This window comes from Macaca nemestrina, chromosome 12 (assembly GCF_043159975.1).
Source record: "Macaca nemestrina isolate mMacNem1 chromosome 12, mMacNem.hap1, whole genome shotgun sequence".
Taxonomy (NCBI): Eukaryota; Metazoa; Chordata; class Mammalia; order Primates; family Cercopithecidae; genus Macaca; species Macaca nemestrina.
Window position 1 is genome coordinate 124,276,115 of NC_092136.1, and position 26,372 is coordinate 124,302,486.

General features: G+C 45.5%; 1 long non-coding RNA gene across 1 annotated transcript; it reads left to right on the forward strand.

Moving 5' to 3' along the window:
- The first annotated feature begins 7,121 nt into the window (after nucleotides 1-7,121).
- On the forward strand, nucleotides 7,122-17,068 carry LOC112425675 (uncharacterized). Its single transcript, XR_011611153.1, has 3 exons — nucleotides 7,122-7,574; nucleotides 15,958-16,136; nucleotides 16,847-17,068. It is a non-coding gene; the product is annotated as an uncharacterized lncRNA (long non-coding RNA).
- The last annotated feature ends 9,304 nt before the right edge of the window (nucleotides 17,069-26,372 follow it).

A 26,372-nucleotide genomic window follows, 5' to 3' on the forward strand; every position in this document is an offset into this window, starting at 1 on the left:
TTTCAAGCATACAATATATCATCATTAACTATAGTCATTGTGCTATACAACAGATCTCTCGAACCTATTTATCCTAACTGTAATTATGCAGTTATACATCTCTTAATGACAGGGATACATACTGAGAACTCTGCGTTTAGACAATGTTATCATTGTGCAAACATCATAGAGTGTACTTACACAAACCTTAGATGATACAGGCCACTACACACCTAAGCTATATGGTGTAGTCTATCGCTCCTGTTACAAACCTGTACAGCATGTTATTGAACTGAATACTGTAGGCAATTGTGACACAGTGGCTAGTATTTGTGTATCTAAACATACCTAAACATAGAAAAGGTACAGTAAAAATACAATGTAAAAGACTGCAAATGATATACCCATATAGGGCACTCACCATGAATGGAGCTTGCAGGACTGGAAGTTGCTCTGGGTGAGTCAGTGAGTGACTGGTGAGTGAATGTGAAGGCCTAGGACATTACCATATACTGTTGTAGACTTTATCAACACTGTAAACACTGTACACTTAGGCTACACTAAATTTGTAAAAAATAATAATAATAAGTGTGCTACAAGGTTAGAATGGCTACAACATCACTAGATTACAGAAATTTCTTCAACTAACTCCATCATAATCTTATGGGACCACCATTGTATATGCCATCTGTCATTGACTGAAATGTCATTATGTGACATTATGTGACACATTATGTGACATATCCTTTGACCAACACCTCCCTATCCCCCATCAACTACTCAAGCCTTTGGTAATCACCATTCTACTTTCTACTTCTATGAGATTGACTGTTTTAGATTCCACATATGAGTGAAATCATTCAGTGTTCATCTTTCTGTACCTGGCTTATTTCACTTAACATAATGTCCTCCAGGTTCATCCATGTCCATATGAATGACAAGATTCCACCTTTTTTATGGCCCAGTAGTATTCCATTGTGTATATGTACCACATTTTCTCTTTTTCTTTTTTTTTCTTTTTTTTTTTTTTTGAGACGGATTCTCGCTCTGTCACCCAGGCTGGAGTGCAGTGGCACAATCTCAGCTCAGTGCAAGCTCTGCCTCCTTGGTTCATTCCATTCTTCTGCCTCAGCCTCCCGAGTAGCTGGGACTACAGGCGCCCGCCACCATGCCCAGCTAATTTTTTTGTATTTTTAGTAGAGAGAGGGTTTCACCGTGTTAGCCAGGATGGTATCGATCTCCTGACCTCGTGATCCGCCCGTCTCGGCTTCTCAAAGTGCTGGAATTACAGGTGTGAGCCACCGCGCCCGGCCCCATATTTTCTTTATCCATTCATCTGTTGATGGACACTTAGATTGATTCCATATCTTGGTTATTGTGAGTAATGCTGCAATAAACATGGGAGTGCAGATAGCTCTTCAACATACTGGTTTTATTTCCTTTAGAGACATACACAGTAGTGGGATTGTCTTCAGACTTCTCAAGGAAATTATTTCAAACTAGAATTCTATGTCACCAAACTGTCCTACAAGTATGAGGGTAAAACAAAGTTATTTTCGGACATGCAATGGCTTAGATATTTTCTATTTTCCCTTCCAGACCTATTCTTCATTGTGTTTATGCACTAGGAGGATTTTTTAAATAACCTGCATAAATGAGCTGCCTGGCCTTCTAGATTGGACAATGGCAGGCACCAGGAGATCAGAGGGTAGGAGGAGAACGAGGTGATGCTATTCATTCCCCTTGCCTTCCTCCCTAGTTCTCATGGATTGCCTGCATTCCTCAACCAAAAGCCACAGCTCTTATCATATGATCCTCTCCTCCAGCTACTCTCCAGGTTCTAGTAACTGCTTCCTCCCCTTGATCCTTCGGCCCGCCATCAACATCTCTGAGGTTCTATTCCATCTCTTATTGTTTTTTAATTACTCCAGAGCATCAGTTACCTATTACAACATTAATGTTACATAACCACTACCCCAAAGTCCAGTGTCTTTTAAAAGAAAGACTATTTTTTTTTCTCATACGTCTACAGGTCAGCTAGAGCGGGGCTCAGTTAGGCTGGGCTCAGTTGAGCATCTTTACATCATGCTTTGCTAGCTAGAGCAGCTATGCTTCCCACTGTAGATCTATGGGGTGATTGGAGCAACTCTGTTCCCCATGTATCTCATCTTCATTAGACCAGCAAACATGTTTCTTGTGGTGGTGGCAGAGGCACACAAGAACAAACAAAAAAATGTGATGCCTATGAAGGCCTAAGCTTGGAACTGGCATGCTGTCATTCCCACTCACATGTCATTGGCTAAAACAAATCACATGGCCAAGCCCAATGACACAAGGCAGAGAAGCATGGTCCACCCATCAAGAGTGCATGAAAGGATACAGATACAGATAGGAATGAAGAATTGAAGTCAGTTTTTTAATCCGCCACCCTGCCTTCATCTTTATAAATATTACCTTTATTAAATCCATGCCAATTACCCCCATTTTAGTGTACCTCGGCACCTAGAGCTTAGCCACATTTGAGTGTGGCTTAGTGGTTGCCGCATGTTGCCTTCTGGGCTCCAGAGAAATGTAAGAATACGTGCCACGAAGGGCCCAAGAAAACAGACCCCCACAGTAGGATTCTGATATTCTGTTGCTTTTATACTTAAGAAGCACAAAACTAACCTCCTCACCAGGAGAACAGTGGATACTGGTAATCCATGGCATTCAGTGGCATAACAGTGACTAGACTTACCATTGTTGGTGGCAGGGAATAAATTCAAGGAGGATGGCAATAGAAATAAAGTGACTATGGTACTTAGTCACCATGGTGACAATAGTGATTATGAAGACTGTGGAGTCAACTGACTGTCTCTGATGGCTCTAAAGAGTAAACAGGGGGAAAAAAACATATTAAAAGCCTTGGATACCCAAATGAAAACATGATGGGAAATCAGAAAGTCTCTACAGTAGCTCTAATGGAGTCCTTCTCCTGTAGTCAATGGACTGACATGGAAGAAGACCACATCTAGAAAATGATGTTAATAGTTGCAGAGATGAAAAACCAATTAAATACTCAAATCCTCCAGTTTCAATTTCTTACAATAAGCAAAGGATACTAATGGGAGAGAGATGGGACCCTGAGAGATGCAATATAGACATTTGTGCAGACATGGATGAGACTAAGAATCTGAATGCTAAAATCCCTCTGAAGTTCTCTGAGGAGGTTTATACCTTGCAACCCCAATTCCATTGAATAAAATTCTTTCAATGACTATTCCTCAGGCAGTTCCCTTACAAAAAAAAAAAAAAAAAAATTTGACTTCCCTCAAGACCCACCTCCACTGCCCTTCATTGCTTCCAGATCCACAAGGAAAGTAAAACGCCGGCACAGTGCAGATTGCAAAGTATAGAAGCTAGGCCTCAAGGAGATAGACTTTAGGCCAAAAGAGTTGTAGAACTTCATTAATTTTTATCAGCAGGAGTCTGGAGAACATTTAAGTGGATTGTAAGGTTGTGAGGCCAAGAAGATTGTAACTTAAGACTTGATTAAGCGGAATTTATTGAAATGGGTGCACAATTAGGAATCAGTATTTAATGTCATGGTTTGAGCACTTGGGAAGTGGCATTAATAGTCGGCTGGATTGGTCAATCTCAACAGCAAGCCACAGTCAGTAAAGTTGAAATGCCAGAACTTCCTTGGCATCCTATAGACAGAGGAAGAAGTCTAAATGTGAACAGGCATGAGAAAGCTAAAATGGATCTATTATATGCAGCCTGATTAACCCCTCCCTAGCCATATCCCCCCAGGAGGACTCAGAGGACACTCCCTTCTTTAAGGCAGTAACAAAGGAATTAAACTGACTAATCCTAAAACCTGAAATCCTACCTTGTTTCACTAATCAGAATGTGCTTATGGAAGCCAGGTCAAAGAAGGAGTTTTGGTCTAAGTCCAGTGGGATCATGGATTCATTTTGTGGCTCCCAGCCTCAGGAGGTATATTTAAAATAGATACATTTAGTAATTAAAAGACCCTCACATCTGAGCGGCAGTGAGATCGCGCCAGTGCACCCCAGCCTGGGTGACAGAGTGAGACTCTGTCTCAAAAAAAAAAAAACCCAAAAGACTGCCAAGACCCTCATATCTATTTCCTAGCTCACAGAGTGAGGTATTCTATGGCCATAAGGGAGCAGCCAGTAGCAAGTAGAAGACTCTAGAATTGCCCTACCCAACCTACTCCCCCGTGCCAAACTAGTAACCCAAAGTAAACCCACCACCCCAGAGGAACTGGAACTGCAGAGTTAGTACCACCCAGTAAAGGCTTGACAGAGGCAGAGGTGGGATTCTAACCACATCTCCACTTAACTTCCTTCCTGGCTCTAAGAAAAGCCAGATGGTTTCGGAGAATGACTTTGGATTATTACACTTAATTAGCAGTGCCACAATGCAGCCCTTGGAAGCCGGTAAGCAGATATTAGTCTAACAAATTCCTCCCCCCAACCCATTCCTACCACCAAAGGAAATCAGAAGCAATCTCTTACCTCAGGCTATGGCAGTGCTCCTGCACTTTGTCATCATATAGCCTGGAGAATCTTGATTGTCTTAATATTTTGTAGAACATCACACTAGTCCATTACGTTGGTAACATGATAGAATGTTCAAAGGCTTGCCACTTCAGTGAAGTTCATAAGGGTCTACAGGTCTAGTTCATATCAAGATATACTTTTTAAAGTAAAAAACAGCCGGGGACAATGGCTCATGCCTGTAATCCCAGCACTTTCGGAGGCCAAGGTGGGCAGATCACTTGAGGTCAGGAGTTTGAGACCAGCCTGGCCAACACGGCGAAATCCTGTCTTTACTAAAAATGCAAAAATTAGCCAGGCATGGTGGTCAGCGCCTGTAATTCCAGGCACTCGGGAGGCTGAGGCAGGAGAATCGCTTGAACCTGGGAGGCAGAGGTTGAGTGAGTCGAGATCACGCCACTGCACTCCAGCCTGGGAGACAGAGCGAGACTCTGTCTCAAAAAAATAGTAATAATAAATAAATAAATAAATAAATAAATATAAAAATAAAAAACAACAGGTTGCATCTACCTACCAAAAAAAGAGGCATAGTGCTTGGCAAGCCTCTTTGGATTCTAGAATCAACATACACCACCTACGAATGTATTCCTTCTACCCATTTATCGGGAAACTCATGATGAGGTAATAAGACTGTCTGTTTTGAGTGGGATCCAAAACAAAAAAAGACTTTGCAACAGGTCCAGGCAAGCTATCCTTTCACTTTGAGTCACACAGGATAACACTGACCAAGTGGAAAGTGAATGTGGCAGGTAGTGCATTCTCTAGAAGGATTATCTTGCACAGCAATGTTCAAGGAAAGCTTCTTTGGAATAGTAAAGCTGTTCGGTCATATGCTGGAAAGGAAGAGTGAGTCGGGTCCAGTCAGGCAAAACGGCTAATCACCTGGCATATTTCCATGTAGCCTTGTTTCAAAAATCCCAGGCTCAGAAAGTATTCCTAAATGAGAGAGTTCATATTAAACTCAGAGTTTCCCACCAGGATTAGAACCCACTTCTACTCAAGTTCTCCTCCGTGGGACCATCAGGAAGGAATGGAAACCACACCACTTATGCCATTGCCTGCATTCTCTCCGAGAGGGAAATCGTATCAGAAGTGAGCGTCTGCCAGTCACAGTCCTGTGATGACTGAGTAGCCTGGGCGAAGAGCATAGTAAATATTTGGCAAAGTTAGCAGCCTTCAGAGCGGGAATGGAGAAGGGAGTGAGTGACTTAGAGGGCAACGTGCAGGCCCCTGCAGCCGGAGCAGGATTTTTGCTCCTGTTCCTGAGTGAAAGGGAACAGGCTGCTATACCCCTGGCCGGAGGGGCCTTCCAGCACCTCCCTGGGGAGCGGCTGCGCTTGAGGCTACGGGAACCAAGGATGGGCACGGCGGGGGTGGGAGTGGCCGCAGCAGTGAGTCCGCGGTCAGGTTGCGGTGAGGGAGGGTGGGAGCGGCGCCCACACGTGTGCAGTGCCCTTTGTGTGGGGAGCTGCTCTGGGACCGAGATGAAGCAGGGGGAGTCTTAGGCATCTTAATGAGTTGTTGCTCCCTAACCACACACTTGTCAGCGGCGGTTTTATTGTTGTGGCTTAGCGCCTGGCAGCGCCGCCTCCCCGCGCTGGGCTCCCGGATGGCGGCTGCGGTTCCCAGTAACTCTCCCGCCTGCCCCTGCGCACCGCGCGTCCCAGCGCCTCGTCCCGGGCAGGCCTCCCGTTTCGTCTCCCCTTCTCCTCCCTGTCTCAGGGAGCCTGAAGCCAGGGAGCGGGCAGGCGAGATGCTAAGGTACTCATTGTGTTAATGAAAACGGCAAACACACATCCTTTCCATCTGGCAGCACAAAAGGATAGGCTGCTGGGGATGCAATGACCCACTACAGGAGACAGTAAAATATTTGTCAGGTTTAGCAAGAAAATTAATATCCCCAATGACTAGCATCTCGCTAATGAGATGCATACAAATTGCTTTTCCCGGTGGCAAGAAGAAGAACCTGTGGCATAAAACCCAAAGCCCAGGAATCTCTGCCACTGAGACTGCCATCGTCCATGCTTGGAGACTCAGGGAGGTGAAGCCAGCGGGGATGTTCCGATTGTCAGTGCCGTGCACCCCATTACACACTGGGGTTGTGTGTGGGGGAGTGTCCATCTGGACTCTGTGCCCCCAGCACTCTTGAGAGTCTGGATGATCCCAGACCCACGTGACAAGACGGCCAACGGCTCCAGGCACCGTGGCGCACCGGTCGCTTTCCCCAGTCCATCTGCACAGCCTCCCAGGTCTCCTGTAGCAAGTGGTATTAGCCCACTTATGGTCAGATATTTCCGCAATTTCCTACATTATTTCCCCTCATGAAATTTGTATATAGCAAAAGCTGAGTTTGCTTTAGGCAGAGCATATGCTTCCTATTTATTGGAATAAGTTTTCCAGTTCCTTAGCATTCTGTTCACTGATATTCCGTATGTTAAAAATATCTCTGCTTTTTCCCCTGATACTCAGTAGTAGGCAGCCACAGTTTTCCTCTATAGTTTTTCTGGGTAGAAACCAGAACATGCTCTCCACAGCCTGGGGGAGTATTCTATACCTTTGCAGAGGATGACCTGATTTCCCACCCATAAAGAGAAATACGATTTTCTTACTCTCCACCAGTTTCACGGATAATGCTATCAGGCAGCCTGATTCCAGGGAGGACCCTTATTTTAGAAAGAAAAAAGCTTAGACCTAACACTTTGTCTCTCACTAAGGGAGTCTGGAATTCTGATTCCTCTTGCAGGTCTATAATGTGCTCTATGTAGGAAGCAAAAAGAAGAGGATCTGAATCCTTGGGTGAGTCTGGGACTCCAGGAGATTGCAAATAAGCTCTGCGGGAGCACTCTTCCCAGGAGGAGGGGTCTGTGGCCCCCTGGGGACCTCGCATGCTGAGCCCACAGCTCTGATGCCTCGAGATTTCCCAGAGGTCCACTTGGAGGCCATCGTCCCTGCTGAGCCCCCCAGAGACACAGGGAGCTTCGATCTCAGCAATGGGACATTGATTTTTACAACTCCAGCAACAAGAGAACAGTGAGTAAGCCAACACTACCCACATTTGAGAAACAGAATTTCGAGTTAAAATGGCAGAATCAATATTCAAATTCATAGCTCTGTGTGTGTGTGCGTGCACTTGTGTGTGTGTGTGTGTGTGTGTGTGTGTGTGTGTGTGTGTCAGAGAAAGAGAGAGAGAAGGAGGAAGGAGAGAGACAGGGGAAAGGAGATTTTATGACTAAGACGGAAGAACAAACAATTCCTTGGAGGGAGGAGATCTCAGTTGAATATGCCCCTCGTCTGTGCTGCCGGAAGGGTGGAATAGAGGATCGCGTGGTCAAGGCCAAGGGTGATGATGATACACTTTACTGACTCCATCAACCAGAGGTCTCCTGGGAAGAACTCACCCCCAACCCCACATCCTCAAAACCCATGTATAGGGATTTGTGCAGTCTGTTGTCTGACCCAGGGAGTTGTCCAGGGGCTGGGCTGCAATGGGTCATGGCTTGGTAGAGTCACTAGCATAGCAGGTACCACCCTGGGCCCCCAGATCTGTCTTCCTAGGCCTGACCTCAAAGAGGTTCTATAAGTAGATTGAACTTATGTTTCAAATATTATGAACCTCATTATGTTTCAAATATTCTTCTGTAAGCTGATTGTCTATAATTTAGAGTGCTTTTCTCATATATACAACATTCAACAAATGTTTATGGATTGTCTACTCTATCAGGTGCTGGGAATATAATGGCGAAAAACAGACGTCACATTCCCAGATCCACCCATAAAAACTTATTTAATCAATAATAAAGGAAAACTATTCTTTGTGTGTGGGAGCATTGCATTCTGAGCTCCATCTTGGAATACCTGGAAAATAGCATTCCCTGCCTTGGCAATAGAAATTGAAACTCCCACCTGGTCCCTGAGCAACTGCAACCACAAGTAAGAAGTGTAGAAACCAATATTTGTTGAGTGCGTACTGTATGTCTGGCTGTGCTAGCATTTTACACGCATCTATGAGATAGACATAATTGCTCTTGTTTTATAGCTAAAGAGTCCAATACTCAGAAGCTAAGCAAGTTCCCCAAGGTCACACAGTTACTAAACTAGAATTTGAGTCAAGGCTGCAGATATCAAAGCCCATGTTCTTTCTTCTAATCATCAACTGCCTTATTTGGGGCTTTGGCCAGAAAGGATGAGGCAGTACGGGAAGGCACTGAGGTCACTCAGAGTACTCTGGCCATGGGGCGCCATGCAGTCATAGGGAAGTGAAGCATGCAGATGTATGTATAGATCATTCACAGGCCCATGGTTCTGAGTGCACCTGTTTCCCTGACGTGGCTTCTTGCTGTTATTCACCTTGCTAGCTACCCTGGAATCCTTAGGAGTGACCAGGCATTCAAGTCACCGAGACTCAGCTGGAACTCAGAACCCTCTTCTTCCACTGTGTTTTCTAGGGGGAGATACTGTAGGAATCTTGCAGGAGGAATCAAATGTGAGTAATAAAAGAGCTGCTTATGTAATAGGAAACCACACCGTCTAGGGCACACGGACTTCTCTGGGATCCAGGGAGCCAGAATTCCAAGGTTCTCTTCCAAGTTCACCCACACTTGGGGCTGTCTTTTGAGCAAGTCACCTCACCTTCTCCAGTTTCGCTGTGCAGCCTTGACACAGTGATGTTCTTTTTCACCCTTTTCCATGATGAGACCCCCAAAAAATGACTGTGCATAGCGACCACTGGAGCTGCATGGCACTCTGAGCAACATCCGTTGGTTTCTACCCCCAGCCAGTGCCCCTCTCACCTCCAGGTGCTCACTTTTCTACGGCATCCCTCTGGGGACATGACCCCCATTTATCTCTCAAATGTCTTCAGCCTTCTTTGATATGCCTAAGACGATTTCTCCCTGCAACCCCCCAAGGGGCCCAGTGAGGTTATCATGGCTTCTAACTGTCTAGCTGTGAACAGAGGAGAGACCTTGGCAGCTTCTACTTAAAATAAAATGTCTCAGCCTGTATGCCTGTTTTCCATTTCCACCCCTTCCACTAATGATGTCTGTGTTCTGAGAATGTCACTTACCTCTCTGGACCACAGTTTTTTCCTTTGTAACAAAAGGGGACTGAACCAGATGTCTCTAGGAATCTTGCAGTTTCCTGATTTTGAACCCCGTACATCCTTTCATTTCATCATCTTAAAAATGACAAGGCTCAACAGGTTTACTGAAATGGACACATGGAAATGTGTACACAAATCCAGGCCCTTCCCAACCGTGCACCTAGTTAGACCCCTAGTGTCGGTTCTCTGAGGCGCAGCATTCCAGCCACTGCAGTCAGGAGGTGTCTTCAACTAGGGCTCTGTTCTCTCCCCAGCCCTTGCAGCTTCTCCCTGGCACACAGTCCTCTGTCCCAGTCCATCCCAGTGAGGGTTTCCTCTGCACAGCAGGTGGCTGCCCACCAGCCAGTCCCTCTTGGAAGCTGGAAGGGCCGAGCTGTACGAGAAGACATTTTCCTTACCCCAGCCACCCGTATCCCAGCCTCAGGACAGTTTTGCTCTGCTCCACACGCCCTGCGTGGGTTGGCTCCTGTTGCTAGGAGAACCTGACCATTTGCATTTCCTGCTGTTTTTATTTTAGATTAGCAGCCGCACTGCTGCAGGAACACAGGGTATTTTAAGAAAGACAAAAAAGGGAAGGGTGAGGGGAGAGCCTAGCATGGGCCCTCCTTTCCACAGGCCCCCAAAACACTCAGACCAAGGTGACAACCATCCCAGACCCTGTCCCCACCCAGGCCTCTTGCCTCCTCTTCCCTGAATGGCCCCGTCGCCCAGTCCTGACACTTTCACAAACACCTTCAATCCGTACAGGAACAAATGGCCCAGTCTTCTTACACAAAAAGCAGACGAAGGTCAAGTCTTCAAATCGACCTAACACACACACAGCACCAGCTTCCCCATGTTTTTAAAAAACCCAACAAATAGAAATACTCCCAGATTCCCATGTGGATTATCCAACCCCAAAACACCTGATCTCCAGAGATGACTCCTGCTTTTTCCTTTGTCCTTGCCCTTTCTCTGCCCTAAAGATAGGGATGTGACTTTTCCTTCAAAGCACAAATTTTCCTTCTTAGCACAAATCAGCATCGCCTTCCCAGAACCCCTCAGTTCTGTTAATCTCTCCCTCCCCTGTTCTAAAGATCCCTGCACCTTATCATGGTTACCATTTTATCAGATCCGTAATCTGCAGGTCTATCTCCCCCACTAGACTGCGAACTCCTAGAAGCCAGTGTCTTCATCATTTTTTTTCATCATTTTTTTCATCATTTTTTTTTTAAACAAAGTCTCATTCTGTTGCCCAGGCTGGAGTGGAGTGGTGTGATCATAGCTTACTGCAGTCTCGACCTTCTGGGCTCAAGCGATCCTCCTGCCTCAGCCTCCCGAGTAGCTGAGACTACAGGCATGTGCCGTGATGCTCATTTAATTTTTAATTTTTTGTGTAGAGATGGAGTCTCGTTATGTTGCCCAGGCTGCTCTCGAACTCCAGGACTCAAGCGATCCTCCCACTTCAGTCTCCCAAAGTGCTGGGATTACAGGCATGAGACACCATGCCTGACTATCTTTGTCATTTTTAATGTTAATCCCCTTCTTATCTCCAGTGCATTTTGCTCGCAGCAGATGTTCAATAACACTTTGTAAAGTTTGTTCATCCCCATCAAACACTTTGCAAGTCATATGCCATAGATGGTCCAAAACATTTTCTACCATGAAGGAACTCTTAGCGCTGTGGAGGACAGCAAGTCGATAGTTTTAAACGATGTGACAGGTGTGGTTGTGAAGATCACAGAACACGTACAGAGGATTACAGAATCACAAGAAGGTTCCTGGGGCAGGGGTGGGGGATAGAGAGAATGGTCAAGAAAAATCAGGAATAGCTTCATGGACCTGACTCTTAGAGAGGGATTAAGAGTCCACCAATGGGTAACCACTCCAATCAGATGGAACAGCTTGTGCAAAGGCTCAAAGATCTAAGAGAAATGGACTGAGGAAAATATGCCATCCAAGTCCCAAACAAGCGGAATCTCAGACTGGCCCAGCTCACCCCTCCCACACCCACACCCCAGAGCCTTCCTCACTTCATCTTTCCTTAAGAAGTGAGAATGTCTTCCCTCTCCTCAGCCACCTGTTCCAGGCTGTAGGGAGCAAAGTATTGCCAGGAAGAAGATAATTACCGGAGACCAAACAAAACTGTTCCCACGCATACGCTGCAAAGCCCCCCACAAGGCCATGGTCCTCAATGGAACAAGCATCTCCTTTTTAGCCTCCTTTCTAATAACCAAGCCCTGGTCAGAGAATAACCCTGCCAGCCTCACTCAGGAGGACCAGTTTCTGAGGACCAATTGTGAGCTTAGGAGTCCGTACCAAGGTAGGCCTTTGCATGGTAGGCTTTTTCCTCCAGTCAGCTTTGTCTGAGCAGTGGGTACAGAGACCCTTGAGAGATGGTAGCATCTCCTCCCCCAAATCCGAGGTTCTTGACCTTCTGTGAGACAGACACTGCAGCAGAAATTCCTAGTTGTCTACCATTCTCTCCTTTTCTTTCCTACAAACACAAACACTGCTCTTACATGTAGATGCCCCATGTCAGCAAAACTGTCATATTTTCCCAGCCTCTCTTGCAGGTAGGTATGGACAGTAAGATGGAAATGGATTTCTAAGAAAGCTCTTTAAAAGAGGGACAGAAAACTGGAGTGGAACTTTTTGGTCTTTCCTGCCCACCAACTTTTTCCTGCTTCCTGCCTAGAATCTAGGTGTTCAGCTGAGACTCCAGCAGCCGTCTCAAACCATAAGCTGACCTCAAAGATGGCACCACATGCTGAGGATGACACTGTGGATCACATACCAGCCCTGCTGGAAACTCTGTCTCCAAAAAAACTGGTGATGTGCACAGGAACAGTTTTGCAAACAGCACCCAGGTGTGATGAGCCCCAAAACCAATGCACAGACCCAAGATTAAGGACTCAGTCTTAGGGAAGTGGGGAGACCCAGCTTTACCTCAACTTCTTAGGTGACTATCGTTAAAGTGGGAAGAGCTTAGGATTGTGCCGTGACGGTGTCCTCTGTGACTGGATTTGTCCTGTCTTCCCTCTGGAATCCCAGCACAAACACCTTTCTTGCCTTATCAGTCTTAATAGTTCTGACGCAGGGCTGCTGCCACTGCCGCCCATCTCTCCCTGCTGCCTCTCCTCCCCTCTCCCCAGCTATTCCCCCTGCGCTGCCAATCCCACTCCAAAGTCACTTTCTACAGGGGAGGAAATTAGCATTTGTGTTGGGACAGAAAGTGACACTGCTCAGCTCTCACTGTCATTCTGCTCTTAATTAATATTTAACCTCAGAGAGATTGTGTAGCAGACGGAAGTGGCTGATGGGAGAACAAAGCCGTGGCTGGCTCTCCTTCTCAGCACTGCCTCCCCTACTTGCAGCTCCTCCCCCTGCACCTTCAGGCCCTGAAGGACCCAGAGGCCCAGGGGGAATAGAGGGGAGTGGAAGGGGACACCCCTGGGGACCCTTGACTGTACTGTATGAATTTTCTCCTTCGGACCTCTTGACTAGAGAGCCCTTCTGCTGCAAAATGAGAGCAGCCAGTGCCCGGAACCTGATTCCCAGTGCCCAGAGCGAGACCCGGGCCTGGCCTGCCAGGAAGGATGAAGAGACAGGCGAGGGGGAAAGAAAAGCAATGCAAATGTGCCCCTCAACAGATTATATTTAATGCACTATTTTTAGTTGCCTTCAATCCCTCGGGGCTGTCAGGGCGGTTGCAGCCCCACTCCCCCGGGAGAGGAAATGACAGGCATTATTACCCAGCCCAGGAACACTGGTGCAGTGCGTGGTGGGTGGGGGAGGTGCTGCCTTGCCAGCTCCAAAATTTGGGAACTTAACTTCCAACGGGAAATCGAGGACACAGAGAAAGATGCAGCCTCAGGACCTCCTCCTCCCTTCCCAGCCAGTCAGCCAGATCACCCCACATGCACGTCCACTGGGCTCAGACCAGGCGTGTGGGAGTCTCCTCAGTCCCCAAGTTGTCTCAAAAACTAGGTTATACAACATCCTTCACTGCCAAGTTCTTCCTTCTCTCTAATCTTAGCCCTGCCTTCGGTCTAAGCCCATTTCCCCTTGCTCTGCAAGCAGAGGCAAAGGAGGACAGCTGGCCATCATCCCCCAGCAAGAGAGCCCTTCTTTGTCTTGGAAATGATTCAGTTTCCTCTCGGTCTTCTCTTCTCCAACCTGAGTCATTCCCGTCCCATGAACCTTTCCACACATCATGTTTTTTTAGTTCATCTTGTTGTCACTCCTCTAACCTTGCTCTGAATATATCCCCAGTTCCTCCTTGCAACCCCAAACAGACACTGGACTTTGGCCAGGAAGCTCCTGAGCATCAGTTTGAGTGGAAGAACTTATTATGTATCATCTGAAAGAGGTTTTCTAATTATCTTGATTGTCTTGCCTCTCCATAAGACCAAACACTTTGTACAGACTGCGTCCTCTACGTTGCGAACTTCCCTCACCCTCACCCAGTCAAGTGCAAGGCTGATAAGAAGTGGCACATAACTTTCCATGGTGTTTAGGTTTAAATGAGATGAATACGTAAAATTTGTTGGCCAAGTACCTATAATTTACTTTGTCAATTATGCAATGGCATCTAAGTGGTAGTTTTTTTACTACTGTGGTGCATACCAGATCTTTGGAGAATGCTTGTTTTCTTAACCATAGCATTGTAAATTACATAAATCATAGCATTATATTATATTCATTCATTCATTAAATATTTATTGAGCTCCTACCATGTGTCAGACACTATGCTAGATTCTGGGATGTCAAAATGAAAGGCCAGGCTGGGCGCGGTGGCTCATGCCTATAATCCCAGCACTTTGGGAGGCCGAGGCAGGTGGATCACCTGAGGTCAGGAGTTCAAGACCAATATAGCCTACATAGTGAAACCCTGTCTCTACTGAAAATACAAAAAATTAGCCAGGCATGGTGGCAGGTGCCTGTAGTCCCAGCTACTTAGGAGGCTGAGGCAGGAAAATTGTTTGAACTGGGAGGCGGAGGTTGCGGTGAGCTGAGATCGCGCTGTTGCACTCCAGCCTGGGCAACAGAGCAAGACTCCATCTCAAAAAAAAAAAAAAAGGAAGGCCAAATCCTGGTTCTACAGGCAGTCACAGCCTGATGAGGAAGGTAAGACAGAAATGACAAGGCAGTGTAATAACTGCCAATAAGGCACCCACTTAGCAAGAGGGCATATAGGGAAAGGGGGAGCTGATCACAGCTCTTTACTCTGCAATGATTGCGCCTTGCTAGGCGTCAACATGGCCATGTTTTTGACTGCCAGGGTCCCTTCATAGGGCTGGCTCAACCCTCCCCCAGTCTGTGTGGTCCTGGAGTGTTTGTCAGTAACATAAGCAAATGCCCAAGAGAGGTTGCTTAGAGCCCTTTCACAAAATTTTATATACAGATACATAGAGAGAGACGGTTCCTTTTTCTCTTGAGAGTTTGGGGATTATAATAACCTTCCTTTCTCCACCACCATAAAAGGCCAGTCTGAGGGTAAATCTAACACAGAGAGACCCTGAGGGAGGCACTGCTGAAAAATGGAAAGGGAGCCAGAAACCTGACGGCATTGTTCTAAGCCCCTGGTCTAGCCATGTCAGCCCAGTTCAGTGGCTTCATAACATCCCCAGTTTTGTTTGAGCCAGTTATTCCAAAAGAAAGCAGAACCCTGGGAGAGCCCTCAGTGCCAAAATGACCTTTCGCAGAGGGGAGCAGAGCGGGAGAATGTTGCTTAATATGCAAATTTAGTCTTCTGTCTTAATGACTTCATCACTCTAAGTAAGATACACAGATTGAGGAGAAATTCATCCAGGCAGGAGAGGTGGCCAAATAGTGGGGACAGCTTTGGAGTCAAACAGACTTGAATAGAAGCCCAGCTTTACTGCCTACCAGCTGTATGGCCTTGTTCAAGTTACTTAACCTTTCTTTTCCCCATATATATATATTTTTTACCTATAAAACATGGGGAATGGTATTTCTTCACCATTGGCATTTGCTTGGATTATTGTGGGCATGACACAACATAAAGTATTGAGATGCGTGTGCATTCTTTAGTCATCCAGTCCAAAACACCCTTTTCTTTTGTGGAACTGCTCTTCCCCCACTCTTACCAAATGGTTCTGCAGGGCCCTGCCAGTTACAGAATCCAGTTGGCCACACGGGTGCCACAGGCTGGGTCAATTATAATACTTCCCTCACCTAGCCACAAGGGTTGGTGCTAGAATAGGCATAAGGCTCAAATCTGGTTTATCAGTGATCTCCTCTGGGAATTTTACAATTATTATTAATGAGGTTGGAATTGAAGAATTCTATTTCTTCCTTGGTCCCAAGGCTATAATGGCTTAAGTTCAGAGCTGCCTGCAGCCACCGTTCCAGCATTATGGAAAAGTCAGCATTATGCAGAAGGAAGCAGAAACAAGAAACACAAAGGGAGGAAGAGAGTCTTAATAAGATTTTACATTCCTGGAACTCCACCTCTGCCCTTTCAGTGAGTCAGTGCTTATGTTAATGTAAGTTGAGTTTCTATCCTTTTCCACCCAAAGAGTCTTGATCAATACAGTATGTAATGCACTTAGTATAAAGCAGATGGCACATAATAAATGCTCATAATAAAGATTTGGCACAGAAAGTGCTTCCCGGAAAATGGTTTAAGACCTTCTAAATTTGTAGAATCTTTGCTTTAGTTTAAGATAAATTATTTTTATTTTTCTATTTTTAGAGGCAGGGTCTCACTCTGTTGCCCAGGCTAGAGTGCAGTGGTGTGATCCTAGCTCACCGCAGCCTTGAACTTTTGGGCTTAAGCCATCCTCCTGCCGCAGCCTTCTGAGTAGCTGGGATTACAGGCGTGTGCCACCATGCCCAGCTAACTTTTTTGTTTTTTGTAAAGACAGGGTCTCACTGTGTTGCCCAGGCTGATCTGGAACTCCTGGGCTGAAGCGATTCTTCCACCTTGCCCTCCCAAAGTGCTGGGATTACAAGTGTGAGCCACAGTGCCCAGCCTAAGATAAATTTTTAAGCCCTTGTACACATGTATATATACATTGGTTGACAATAATAAAAATGTATAATAAAAAGAAGTGCCCTACCAGTGTCCCCGAGGTTTCTGCTTGTCAGTATATGCCATTTCCATCTAATAATTAAAAGTAAGTAATACTCATTTTAAGGGAGACAAGAACTTTCAGGGAGTCCTTGTCCTAAGGGTATCTAATTAATCTTTCAGAATATCCGAATAACTAGATTGGCAACTGTTACAGACTACCGAGTGCTGTCTGCAGGAATGGTGGAGGACGGGAGCCACCCACTGAAGGAGCTCCAGAGGCTGCACAAATGAGGGACTCTAGATGAACATTCACTCTGCCTTTAATTGATATTCTCCCAGTGCTAACCTTGGAGGGTTTTGTTTTTATTGAAAGAGATGAGAAGTTTCCTCATTGGGTTGTCTGACGCGGTTGATTCTAATTCCCTTGACAATGTTCGTGGGTTAATGACTACTGTCTACCAGGCCAAACCAGTGGCCAGCTGGGTGGAATGAGGACCAGCCATTCACTGCCATTCATAAGGGAGTAAGGGCCTACCATCTATCACTTTTTTAAAACCAATATACGCCGGGTGCAATGGCTCAAGCCTGTAATCCCAGCACTTTGGGAGGCTGAGGCGGGCGGATCACGAGGTCAGGAGATCGAGACCATCCTGGCTATCACCGTGAAACTACATCTCTACTAAAAATACAAAAAAATTAGCTGAGTGTGGTGGTGGGCATCTGTAGTGCCAGCTACTCAGAAGGCCGAGGCAGGAGAATGGCGTGAACCCGGGAGGCAGAGCTTGCAGTGAGCCGCCATCGTGCCACTGCACTCCCGCCTGGGTGACAGAGCGAAACTCCATCTAAAAAAAAAAAACCAATATACATCGGCCATTTGGCTAAGAGATAAAATGCCTAAACCCATCCATTCCTCATCTATCTCTGGGTCCTCATCTTTGTCTTAAAGGAATTTCCTTAGTTACTAGTAATTCAAATTATAGCAAGCCCATACTCCAGACACGGGACAACTGGGAGAGGTTGACATGATAGAAATAATGAGACAGACCGGGGGACAAAGGCCTGAGTGTGACTACGGGAACAACAAACAGTCACTTGGAATCCTGCAATGGTTCTTTCAGCTAAGCAAAGCCAAGCTAGAAAAACCCATTAGGAAATCAAGGTTGCACAAGATTGCATAAATTTATGTCTGAATTACAAGGTATCCCAACTTAGACATTTCAGGGTCTGTTATCAAAGAATCCTTGGAAACAACTTCCACATGCTGTCCCTATCTTGTCAAAAAGATAGGTGCATTGATCTGATGCATTCGAACATCTCTTGTATTATTGTGGCATATTAGGGAGTCATTCACATAAATCTGTGTTTTGTTTCTTTGAGATAGTGTCGCTTTCTCTCCCAGGCTGGAGTGCAGTGGCATAGTCTCAGCTCGCTGCAAACTTTGCCTCCTGGGTTCAAGCGATTCTCCTGCCTCAGCCTCCTGAGTAGCTGGGATTACAAGCACCTGCCACCACAACTGGCTAATTTTTCTATTTTTAGTAGAGACAAGGGTTTCACCATGCTGGCCAGACTGGTCTTGAACTCCTGACCTCAAGTGATTTGCCTGCCTCAGCCTCCCAAGTGCTGGGATTACAGGGGTGAGCCACCGAGTCCAGCCTCATTCATATAAATGTTATAGAAAGACTGAATGATAGTGGCTTAAGTCTATAGGATTATGAGGGGTTTTTTCCTCATGATTTTATCATATTGACATTTTGCTTCATGGTCATAAGACAGCTGATACAGCTCCAGACTTCAGCTCTGTATTGAGGGAATAAGAAACAGAGACTGGCAATACCATGTGCCCTCTCCTGTCTGGGAAGTAGGAGCTTTTTCAGATTTCTCAGCAAAAATCAGCTTGTATATCACTGGCTATATCTGTGTCTCGTGATTAGCCCTAAACAGGCTTAGACTATGGCCCATTGTCACGTCTGGATCCATAACCACCCCAACAAAACTGCAGTTGTGTTATCAAGCAAGAACAGGGAGTGCATGGATATTGACTAGGTAAGCAACAGTGTCTGCCATGATGGTTTCATTAAGGTCTGTACAATCCCACTTATTATCCAAAGTGCAGGACCTTGTTGTCATGATCTGATATGTGTTTAGCAAATAGTAAAGTAGCATAGCTCCACCATCCTGTGGAGTGGAGTGGAACAGAAAGTGTTTTCTCTTCTTCAGGCTGGGCGCAGTGGCTCACACCTGTAATCCCAGCACTTTAAGAGGCTGAGGCAGGTGGATCACTTGAGGTCAGGAGTTCAAGACCAGCCTGCAACATGGCGAAACGCCATCTCTACTAAAAATATAAAAATGAGCCAGAAGTGGTGGCAAGTGTCTATAGTCCCAGCTATTCAGGAGTCTGAGGCAGGAGAATCGCTTGAAGCTGGGAGGCAGAGGTTGCAGTGAGCTGAGATCTCACCACTGTACTCCAGCCTGAGTGACAGAGTGAGACTTCCAATTAAAAGAAAAAAAAGAAAGTATTGTCTCTCCTTTAAGGATCAAGCTTTATATTCTTCCTCTTTTGAAGAACATCTACTAGATAGGATTGTGTCCAGTACAAACCTTTGACTCTTTCTACTAGGTATATATGAACGCTGAACATCTATGGAAGAGTTATCCTAAGACCCCAGGGTCAAAAGGAAGTGTAGTTTTTACTTTCATTTCCTTCTCTCTAAACATGCCTTTTCTCTAAGCAGAGAGAACATTTCCACTAACAACCCAATCCAAAAACAGCTCACGTTCCAGCTCTCCCCTCAGTCACCCCACTCCAACACACAATCCCATGAAGACAAAGCAAAAATAACACAAATACAGCAACCCAAATAACTCAGTACCTATCTTATTAAACTTAAATGTCCCACCCAAACTACAGAATAACAAAAACTTGTAGTTAATAATCCTTTACCTTTCAGTGCTTCAGTCTGACCAAAAAGAAGAAAAAAAGTCAAAACAATCATCACTTTCCAGGATTAGAGCCAGGGCTTATCTGGGTAAAAAAACTCTCATTTTTACATAAAGAAAGACATTTGTTCATATGACCAATTCCTGTGTCATGATCCAAGTCCGGGGCATGTGAAGTATCATTCACTTTGGGAATACCCTTGAAGAAGCTTTGGCTTGCACATGGCCTGCCACCAAGGCCTTGCAAAGGCTGACTTCTAATATCTACTCATCTGTATCTTGGCCATAGTGGATGACAGTCCACTGGAACAATCCTGTCAATGTCTTCTTTCTTCTGAAGTCCAAAACTTCAGAACATGCCAACACTTACTATGAGAAGCTCATATGAAAACTCAGTGAAGATGATTATTGGTAACACCATCTTCACCCAGATGACTGACTTGGATTGGTTTAGAGAAGATGATAGGTGTTAGGCCCTTAATTCCTTATAAACAGCAGTGAAAATGTGGTCTTCGTCTACTCAACAGGCTGTCGCTTTGACCTGGTAGGCAGAAGTCATTAGCCTATGAGCTTATTTAAGCAATTGGAATCTGCTATGTCAGACCACCCAATGAAAGAAATGTGTCATCTTTTTAAATAAAAATAAAACCCTCCAAGAATAGCACTGGAAACAAATCTCCACATGCAACAGGACACTAAGGCCACAAAGGCTGAAAGTTGCTTCCTCTTGTGATGCCTCCATAAGGACTGCTGCCACCAAGCTGACTGTCCACCCTGGCCTCTCTGGCCCAAGGCCAAGTATATAACTCTTCTTTGAATGTCCCCTAGCACAGCTAAGACAAAGTAGAATTGCTTAACCAAGTTAAAGAAAGGAAATAATAAAATGGAACTAGACAGAGAGTGACATTAAACTAGACACATTGGAACAGACGTGGCTCCTTCCTGGCTTTCAGGCCCGGTCTTGTTCTGTCTCCCAAATGCTCCCCAAAAGAGGCCACCTCAGCATCAACTTTCTCTCTGTCTCCGCTCCTCAAAATGGAAGCCTCAACACCAAATCTCAGAGAGATGAAGAGCTGCCTCCCTATTTAAAGCCTAACTGTGAGTTCTTGCTGAAGACATACCTGGACCTCTAAGAGAATCACGGCCTGCTACAAAGAAGGTCATGCCTGACCACAGCAATATACTTTTCTTTACTGCTTGCTTTCTCTGACATATATTCATTCATTCTCCTGCTTATTCATTCAATTATTCAAAAACTGTTTATTGAGTATCCACTATGTTCTGGATATTGTGCTAAGGCTACAGTGGTAAAGACAACATCTCTAATCTCTTTCCTTATTTTTTTTTCTATGTTTTTGTATTTTTCTTTTCTTTTTTTTTTTTTTGACAGAGTCTTTCTCTATCAGGCTGGAGTGCAGTGGCACAATCAGCCTTGACTTCCCAGGCTTAGGTGACCCTCCACCTCAGCCACCCAAGTAGCTGAGACTACAGGCATGCACCACCATGCCTGGCTAATTTTTGCATTTTTTTTAGAGATGGGGTTTCACCATGTTGCCCAGGTTGGTCTCAAACTCCTGGGCTCAATTGATCTGCCTGCCTCAGCCTCCCAAAGTGCTGGGATTACAGGCATGAGCCACCACGCCCAGCCTTCATTTTATATTTTTCAAGCTTTATTGAGGTATAATTGACAAATAAAAATTGTATATATTCAAAATGTACAGTGGGATGATTTAAAATATGTATACATTGTGAAATGATTACCACATCAAATTAGTTAACACATCCATCACTACACAGAGGTGCCATTTTTGGTGTACGTGTGTGTGGTGAGCACACTTAAGATCTACTCTCCTAGCAAATTTCGAGTAAACAATATAGTATTATTAACTGTAGCTGCCATATTGTACACTGGAGCCTCAGAATCTAATCTGTTTCCCTGCAGAGCTTATATAAGGCAAATTAACAGATGCTTTAAAAATAAGTATGGAAGTGTCCTTATTTTTCAGAGAGACGTGCTTAGATATATATCAATGAAATGATAATGGCGGAATCGGAAGGCATATGAATTAAAGAAGTTTGATGATAAGTTGAGAATTATTGAATGTGGATGATGCGTACAGGGGAGTTCATTACTTTATTTACTTTTGCCTACGTTTAAGCTTTTCTAACATAAAAAAAGTGTTTTAAGTGTTAATATGAAGCAATAAATACTAGATGTCAAATTAATGACATAGCCATAGCCAGTGGATCCAGATTAGAACCATCAGTCCAAGCTGTCAGACCAGAGAGCATCAGCATGGAAAAGTGTAAGCCTGGCATGCTGACCACATACACGCAGGCAAGAGACACTCATTCTGGATGATTTTATGAGGGTATCCCTGTCCTGGATAAGAGTGCCCCCTTCCTTCTACCTAGAGGTAGACAATGATGGGGAGAATGGCCTGAATCTCACTTGGTCCAGCAGGCATGCATTGATGGTTAAACCAGGAACTTCTTGTATCTGACTATCCAGCAGAACCACAAAAGGAGCAAACGTCCTTAAATGGACTAGGAAATAAGGTAAAAACTACATGTCATGTAAGTCTTTTTGCAGAAATCAATTAAAACAGGCCTTTGTCTGGACCAACACTGAAATGCTTATTATTAGGTTTGTTCTAGAATTTGTTATTCAAATGGTTGGTGCCTTGTTATTAAAAAGTTGTGCTGGTCTAATGCTTGCAGGCAAGATGTGCAGGCCCAGCAGGGACACACATTGCTTAGCCATCAGGAGCTTTCACACATTAGGAGAGGTGGGGAAGCAAGCTGAGGAAAGGGAGGTGGAAAGATAAGAACAAGTAGGTATTTGGAGCAAAATAGGAATAAGGAGCTAACACATCCAGGGCTTTGAACTACATCTGAGGCCTAGAAAAAATAGGATGAAGGCAGAGGAGCCAGACACCTGGCACTTCTATAGAAGCAAGGGGCAGGTGTGCATTAGAGCTCTGAGGAAGAGCAGGGCTATGGTACTGTAGATGAATTCAGAGCACTGAGCTTTGGACATAAAACCCTGGGTGAGAGGAAAGAGACTGGGACTGCTGTCCTCAGGGCCCTTCTGGGCTGGGGTGGCATGCACTTACAGGGACACTAAGTGTGGTGCATGGCTCACATTTGCTCCTGCCTCAAATGCTCTTCTGCCCACTACTGGCCCTCTTCACTTATCTAAATCGTATTTTTGTGTAAGCCAAAAATAAAATTCTAAGGCTCCCCCATCCATCTGAACAAGCCCCTCCTTTCAACCAAGGGCATTCCAAAGTTAACCTGACTAGTTCAGGCCATGATGGGAAGGCAGTGGGTCTGACATGCTTCATTATACCCTCCTCTCTTTTGGAATTCAGGAAAAGCCGACCAGCATTAACATCAACACAGACCTTAAGTCTGATAAGAAACATTTACCATCTATTCTCTCTGCAGCCTGCTACCTGGAGGCTTTGTTTGCATGACAAAACTCTGCTTATCAATGTAAGCCAGACATTTCCTTTCTATTGATTCCAAGTCTTTAGGTAATAACTCTTTCAACTGATTGCCAATCAGAAAAATTTTAAATCTACCTATAACCCGGAAGCCACCACCCTCCACCATAGCTTCAAGTTGTCCCATCTTTCCAGATCAAACCAATGTACATCTTACAAGTATTGATTGATGTATTATGTTCCTAAAAAGTATAAAAGCAAGCTGTACCCCTTGTACAAGCTTGTAAAGCAAGCTTATACCCAACTACCTCGGGCACACGTCATCTGTACCTCTTGAGGATATGTCAACAGGTGCTTCCTTAACTTGGCAAAATGTGAACCCTCCAAATTGACTGATAACTGTCTCAGACACTTTTAGATTCACACTTGCTTCAAACCATCATCCAGGGAGCCTTCCTTGACCTTTCAAATTCTCAGTCATTTCTCCCACACCTCAACTCCCATAACAGGTACTGCCAGCTTAATTCCTTTGGTATCTATCATTCATTACTTTATTTTATACACACATATGCACACATATATGTACTTTTTCCATCAGATTACAACATCCAAGAGAAAAGAGATTACGTCTGATTTGCTTAGCATATGCTAGGAGCACTGTAGAGGAGAAGCACAGAATTGGAAGTCAGAGCTCCTGGGTTTTAGTCCTAGTTCTGCATTTCAACAGAGATCTAATGCTGGACAAATAGCAAGTCACTTAACCTCTCCCAGCCTCAGTTTCCTCCTCAGAAAAAGTTTAGAAATAACAGTACCTCCTAGACTAGGCATGGTGGCTCACTCCTGTAATCCCAGCACTTTGGGAGGCTGAGGCAGGCAGATCACTTGAGGCCAAGAGTTCGAGACCAACCTGGCAAACATGACAAAACCCCCTCTCTACCAAAAGTACAAAAAATTAGCCAGGTGTTGTGGTGGGCGCCTGTAATCCCAGCAACTCAGGAGGCTGAGGCAGGAGAATCCCTTGAACCTGGGAGGTGGAGGTTGCTTAAGATTGTGCCACTGCACTCCAACCTGGGTGACGGCGTGTGACTCTGTCTCAAAAAAAAAAAAAAGAGAAGAAAGAGAAAGAAAAGAAAAAGAAAAGAAAGAAAGAAAGAAAAAAGAAAGAAAGAAAGAGAAAGAAAGAGAAAGGAAGGAAGGAAGGAAGGAAGGAAGGAAGGAAGGAAGGAAGGAAGGAAGGAAGGAAGGAAGGAAGGAAGGAAGGAAGACTAACACCTCCTCACACTGTTCTCAAGAACACCACTTTAAATAATAGATGTGGTAGCACTTTGTAAAGTGCTATTCAGATTTAGCCTAGAACTCACTCTGGAATAGTGGTTCTTTCCCCATCTTAGCAAATATATTATATCAAGCCTTCCATATTGCCTCCCTAGCAGCACCCTGAACATAGCAGAAGCTCAATAAATATTTACTCCTCTTGATAATGCCGGTAACAATCACGATGCTGACAATGACTGAACGAAATGACTACTGGTGAAAATGACTTAATGGTCACCTAATGTCCAGCAAACCTGATTTCTACCTTTGAATGGACCCCTTAAACCACGTATTTTCTCCCCCTCTCCTTTCTGACATGTGGGGTGAGGGTGGGAAGAGGCCTCCAGCTTGGCAGAGGCCCCTTTAAAAATGTACCCGGGCTCCTCCTCTGCCAACCAGGTTGCTAAAAATACTACAACAGCAAAAGCTGAAATATTTGCAGAGAAAACTGAATTTCCTGCTACCTCCACCCCCTCCACTCAAATGGGTAAAATCCTGACCTAAGAAGCCCCCAGATCAGCTCCACCAAAGGCACAGGCCTCTTACTTTCTAGCCCCCTTCTGATTATGAGTCCCTCCGTGGGCTTGAGCCGGGATGTGATGTTCAGAAGGTGCCCACTCCGAGGAGGGGAAGCCACAAGTTATTGGCAAATAGATTGTCACATGCCTTGGCTTTTTCTCCCTGCTTACTAGGACCAACCCTCTCCAAATCCCCTTCCATCTGTCCCAAGAAGAATCTGTATTGGACCACAGGAGCTTCCCACTAATCCATCTTTTATCCTCTCTTTTGTCTATCCCTCACCTACCCCTCTCACCTCCGTGCTTCCTGCTGGTTCCATCCCACGGCACCCAACAACATGCCCCAGCTGCCTCTCTAACCTGACCCTTCCCCTCCAGAGCTCATCTCCTTTCCAGGCCAGCCGTTCTCCTTCAGTAGCTATGGGGGCTGCACACAGTAGATGAGCAGCTTTAAAATTCAAAAAATCAAGAACAACTACGAGTCTAAGCCCATCTGGCCAGTAAGTCATACTCCAAATGTTGACCAGTGGCACCCAGGCCCTAGGCCAGGCAGGTTACCATGGGGAGTATAACTTGGCATCATTCTGCCAAAGACCAGAGCCTGCAGAGGCAGACCCAGCCATCCCTTACTGCATCTGTCCTTTCTCCTAGCTCATCTATTTGAGTATCACAGGCTGAGTCCTACCAGTCTACCTTGCTGGCAAACCCCAGCCACCTAGAGGCTCAGAAGAGGGACTTTTCACTAGGGCTAGTGGATGCCCCGGCCCCACAGCGGTTAAGGGGCCCACGCTGAGCATGTCTTTGGATGTCAGTGGGTGACAGCCCGTGCAGGGTGTGTGTCTCTGGGTGTGTGGGCAGTGTGTGTGTCTGCATCTCTGGGTCTGTGTGTGTAATTTCTATGAGGCCATATGTGTTGCTGCTCCTGCCACTGGTATTTGAGTTTGTGAGTGTCTGTCTTCTCATCTCAGGCTCTGCCTTCCTCTCTGTCTTTTCTTCACCTCAGAGCCTTCCCATCCCCCAGGGCCAGCACTGTGGCCAGTTCTGCGTAGGCGCCCTGAGTGGGCTGTTGCTGAAATGGTTGCTTTGCGGATGGAACTGACAGTTGCCGTATCTGTCCTCCTATGGGCCCTCCAGTGTTCAGAGACACCCTCACCCCACACAAAGGTGTCCTTCAGGAAGAGGGAAGGGCTGTGTTGCCTGTGTGGGAGTTGGTGGGGGGGGGGAGTGTTGTAAAGATACCCCCCCCTTCAGTTCTGACCAGCAGGAAGAAGGGCCCAGAGGCAGTGCAGTCTGCAGAGGGATGTTGCCTAGCAACTTGGGAGACTTTACTGCAAACTCACCAAATCCCGAATTCCTCAGCTCTAATTTGGGAAGAGAAAAGCACAGAGTCTAGGCCTGGTATCCACTCTGTCCCCTAATTTCCCCCTTTCCTCTCCTCTCTGGATTCTGGAGTTGAAGTCCAGCAGGAATTGGCACAACCTAAGGTCA